Source organism: Acanthochromis polyacanthus, chromosome 11 (assembly GCF_021347895.1).
Source record: "Acanthochromis polyacanthus isolate Apoly-LR-REF ecotype Palm Island chromosome 11, KAUST_Apoly_ChrSc, whole genome shotgun sequence".
In the NCBI taxonomy this organism is placed as follows: Eukaryota; Metazoa; Chordata; class Actinopteri; family Pomacentridae; genus Acanthochromis; species Acanthochromis polyacanthus.
In genome coordinates this window covers 3295261-3299841 of record NC_067123.1, presented here as the reverse complement: position 1 = coordinate 3299841, position 4581 = coordinate 3295261, and the positions used below count along the sequence as shown (strand labels likewise).

General features: G+C 41.0%; 1 long non-coding RNA gene across 1 annotated transcript; it reads left to right on the top strand.

Moving 5' to 3' along the window:
- On the top strand, nt 1-2772 carry LOC127536210 (uncharacterized). The gene is made up of 2 exons (XR_007945211.1): nt 1-520; nt 940-2772. It is a non-coding gene; the product is annotated as an uncharacterized LOC127536210 (long non-coding RNA).
- Nucleotides 2773-4581: the final 1809 nt, after the last annotated feature.

Sequence of the window (4581 nt, the reverse complement as noted above, 5' to 3'; positions counted from 1 at the left end):
AAACCCGATACCGTTCTCGTAGCAAGCCGTTATGTTACTGCCGGTGTTCTTGCCAACCAGCAGCGGTCTTGTACCACGTGACCATAGCAAATGACGACACGTTAGCGTCTCCCATAGTACTGAAAGCAGTGGCGACTTGTAGTTTTTGGGAAACGTTTTAGTGCGTAATGCCATGTCAAAAAGACTCAAAAGCTCGGCAAAACGCATCGAAGATGCATTGGAATATCGGGAAGGACTTGGATCGCTCGAGAAATCTCGATATTTCGAGAAGTTGCGGTTTATTTGTGGCGCAGATCCGCACGAGTTGGCTCCCTCCTCCTGGACCCACGACGACCCGGCCATTCTTCCTTCAATCACGTATCCCAATATAGTCAACTACTTAGTTTTTTCACCGAGTCCATACACATCGGAAGACCTAAAATCTTATAAAGGTTTGGAGGCCTACAACCAGATGGTGTGTGGATGGGTGAGGGAGACCCAGTACCAGGTCATCAACGACCATTGTGTTGTGAAAGCAAAGGTAAGTGACGTTAACGTTATTTCATTGTTAGTTATCAATCTAGCCTGAACTGCATGCTATGATTACGATATTCAAAGTACAGCCTAGGGACTGTTAATCTTCTTTATATATATATATATATATATATATATATATATATATATATATATATATATATATATATATATATATATAAGACCCCCAGTTTGCTATCCGCACTGTAGGCTACACCATCGGAGTTCATTTCATAGTGTTTTAATTTAGTTTATTCACTTACCCATGCCCAGAAAAGCTAAACAAAATTCTTTTACGCTACATGTCACACACGCGTTGTTCTTGACCAATAAACATCCTTGTGTAAGCACTGTTAGATGGGAAAAAGAAAGTCCTAACAAACACTTTTTTAAATCTTATGTTTTGTTTTCTTGTCTTTTATTCAGGTACTCCATTCTCAATCAATCAAAGAGAAACCACTGGAACCCTGGATCATTGCAGAGAAGTCTGGACGTGTACTTGGAGCCCACTGCACATGTATGGCAGGCCTTGGAGAGACATGCTCGCATGTTGCTGCATTACTGTTTCTTATCGAAGAAACAGTAAAGTTAAGGGACTCAAAGACAGTGACACAAGAAAAGGCTTACTGGTTGCGGCCTACTGCAATGTCAAAGGTGGACTATAAGGAATGCCAGAAAATTGACTTCACTGTCAAGAAGAGGAGTCATTTAAACGAGTAGGCTATATGAATTGTGCCACTCATGGACAGTCACTTGGAGAATCTTCTAGTGTTCATTCAAGTGTTCCAGTTAGGAAAACAAAACAGCCAACAAGTGATGAGATCTCATCACTTTTTATTGCTCTTCACAAAAGCGGATCCAAGCCTGCTATTTTGTCCCTGATTGAGCCTTATTCTGACAGTTTTGTACCCAAAGTGATTGGAGAAAACTTTCCTCCTGTGTTGACTGAACTGAGAAAGGATGAGGCAATTCTCATGGACTATAAAGATCTACTGGCCATGTGCAAAGGCATTGACATTACATTCTCAGAGGAGCAAGCAAAGGCAGTTGAGGCTGCAACAAGGGGCCAAGCTTCCTCTAAACTGTGGTTTCGATTTCGTGCCGGTCGAATTACAGCATCTAAAATGAAAACTGCATGTTGCACTGATCCAAAACAACCAGCACAGAGCTTAGTCAAAAGTGTGTGCTATCCTGAGTCCTACAAGTTCACATCAAAAGCCACTACTTGGAGATGTAATCATGAAAAATTTGCTCGTGACATGTTCATAGATGTGCATAAGAAATCTCATGAAAATGTGAAAGTACATGACACAGGTTTTTTCATTAATCCAAGTGTGCCGTTCTTGGGTGCTTCGCCAGATGGCTTTGTTTCTTGTGATTGTTGTGGTGTCAGTGTACTAGAAGTCAAATGTCCATCTGTGTGAGAAATGACTCAAAGTTAGACAACTTAATATATTTGGATAAGGACAGTGAAGGGAAACGGACTCTTAACAGAAACCACCAGTATTTCTACCAAGTGCAAACTCAACTTGGAGTGTGCAAAATGGAGTCAGCTTATTTTGTTGTTTGGACTGAGAAGGACTTGCATTTTGAGCAAATTTTTTTTGATGAAGAATTCTGGGGCATGACGTGTGAGAAGATCAAGAACATTTTTGAAACAGCCATTTTGCCTGAGTTGGTTGGCAAGTTTTACACAAGGCTTTCTTCAACCTGTGCCGATGCCTCCGCACAACCTGGAACATCTGTTTCAGATAATTCACATGACTTCAATTGTGCTGCAAGTGCCACTGCACAAGATCAAACTTGGTGTTTCTGTGGCCAAATTGAGTTTGGAAGACTGATTCAATGTGACAGTGATAAATGTCATATTAAGTGGTTTCACTATTCCTGCATCAATTTAAAGGTTGCACCAAAGGGAAAATGGTTTTGTCCTCAGTGCCGAAAGCTACCTCAGTTTATTACAAAAAAAGCAAAGAAATCCCCAAAGTAAAAAACAGAAAAAATATACACATTTTGGTTAGCTGCTGTGAAGTTTTGCTCATCAGACTAACATTGTATGTTAAATTATTTATAATTATATTGTTGTGCATTTGTTTTGGTAAATGCATCATGTTCTGTACTATTTTTGATATTGAATTTAAAGTTAGATTTTTGTAAACCTCTTCCAGTTTTACTGTGACTTCAGTTTATGACACATTAATGTTTAAAAGTGTGATAAATTTTCTTTCCTTAAATAAATATGTGCAGTGATGACAGTGATATTCTGTGTGTTCTTTTCCAAAACAATGACTTAATGACAGTAAAAATAACAATCATGTATTGATAATTTTAGGTTAGAAACTTTTGGCTTGTATAGACACAATCTTGAAATGGACATTATTGGATACTTTTATTGACAAGGTTAATATAAAAATACACTTTAGTCATAGTCAACTACTGATGGACAAAGGTTCACCAGAGCACAACAAACAGGTCCAATCTTATCTATGGTACAATAACCATCACTGTCTTTGCACATCAAGAAGTCAATCGGTAATACCCCTCCAAAATAGTATATTTCTGACGCACACAGCCAATTACACGTTCAACATGAATCCTGATGTGGGCAATTTTCCTTGTGGTTTCTAAGTCAACAGGAGCCAACTGTGACTTTCCACGCGTGAAGGCTGGAATTTTTACATGAGCCATCCTACAAGCTAAAGTGGTCTGAATATTAAAACCACGGTCAGCTAGGATTAGATCACCAGGAAGTATTTTTTCCAGAAAGCCACAGTTTTCCGTAATGTATTTGTCACTTGCTCTTCCTCCCCATGCATTTGAAATGTAGGAAACTGTGCCCTGAGGTGTAATACCAATCAAGAATTTAATTGTGTTATGGTGCTTGTAGGATGACCAGGTTTCTGCTCTCGCTACAAGGTTTGACGGGCGTTCTATGAAAACCTCAAAACAGTCGATAATAACAACACATTTTGTTCCAAAATGTTTCCTGAATTGCATTGGCATGGTTTTTTGTAATTGCTCTCTTTCTGGCCATACAATAAGTGGCTTCATGCGAATAAACATGACATCAGTGACATCACTGACCACTCTTGAAGCAGTAGCTATTGACACGTTAAATGCATATGACAGGAAGGTGGTGGAAACATTAAGTCTAAGGCGCATCAATGTCAGAATCAACTGCTGGCGTCAGCGTCGTCGTCATCATCAGCAGCAGCAGCAGCAGCAGCTTCAGTCTTCTGTTTCTGCTGGGTACGAGCCATACGACGTTTGTAGCGTGAGTTCCTGGTTTCTCCGGTTGATTCAGGAGAACCTCCTTGCTGCCCTATCAGTCCAACAGATGGCACCCAGTCTGGGTCATCCTTTTGGTAAAGGTCAGTCTTTTTACCTGAAATAATATGAGAAATACAACACATTTTAACTAAAGTCAGTCATGAGCTTGATATGAATTATAATGAATCAACGTCAGCTTCATTTATATACTACAATCAGAATAGCTAATGTCCTGACAAAGTGCCTGACAGTATTTAGAATCAAAATATAATTATCATTACATAAGAAAATTTGTTTGGAACTGATGCACTCTGTTACACTTACCCGACAAGAAATGTGCCGAACAAAGCCTGATGTCCAGATTTTTCCCTCATAGATCTTGGTTAAGCTTCGCTAACCACAAGCACCTCCGTTCCTCTGATAGTTTCTGGCTGTCAGGGCTCCCTCCTCACCCCCGTCCTTCCCACCCGACATCCCCAATACCCCCTTTCCCATCTGGTTCCTCTCTTCGGTCTCCTGTCCACTCCTCTTCCCCTGTCTCTCTCTGTCTCCCATCCACTCCTCTTCCCCTGTCTCTCTCTCTGTCTCCCATCCACTCCTCTTCCCCTGTCTCTCCCCCTACAGCTCGGTGCCTGAGTGGAGTCCAGCTTCCCAGCTGACTCCACTCAGGCAATCAACCACCTCTACGGCTCCCGGACAGCTGAGGGACATCACACTGATTACTCACCTCAGCAATAAGAACCGGCTCATCCTTCCACTCCCTGCCAGATTGTTGAACAAAGACCCCACAGTCAGTTC